The following is a 488-nucleotide window of genomic DNA, read 5'->3' on the forward strand; positions in this document are numbered from 1 at the left end:
CAGAGCAAACATTTGACAGGGTGCAAACCTTAAAAGCTCTTATTCGTTATATCGAGCCCTTATTTACAGAATAGTCATTTTGCACAAGATCAGAGACCACGCCTCCTTTGTGGACGGATATTTGTATCATAAGGATGATGGAAATCATTTTTAAAACTTAGCACATTTGGATACAATTCAACATCTCAACCCACTGTACAAATATCCTACTTCACGTAGCTGCTAAATATTTATTTGATGTACACCACTCGGGTCTTTGCTACCGCTAACGATTGTTAAATATCCGCTTTCTACCACAGTGACCGAAACTAACAGTTTTACTGCACAACTTGCATTTACAGTATATGCCGTTTTAGTAAAACATCTCGAAGGACTTCATAGTCAAGACAGCCAAGATGGTAAAACTTCACAGTAAGCCACCAAAAGAAAGATTCAGACAACTAAGTGACAGAATTTTTGGTTCAAAAATAAAAATTTAAAGGAATAAT

The sequence above is a fragment of the Chiloscyllium plagiosum genome, unplaced genomic scaffold, assembly GCF_037043375.1.
Source record: "Chiloscyllium plagiosum isolate Xiang-an unplaced genomic scaffold, Cpla_swu_hap1 HiC_scaffold_7, whole genome shotgun sequence".
In the NCBI taxonomy this organism is placed as follows: domain Eukaryota; kingdom Metazoa; phylum Chordata; class Chondrichthyes; order Orectolobiformes; family Hemiscylliidae; genus Chiloscyllium; species Chiloscyllium plagiosum.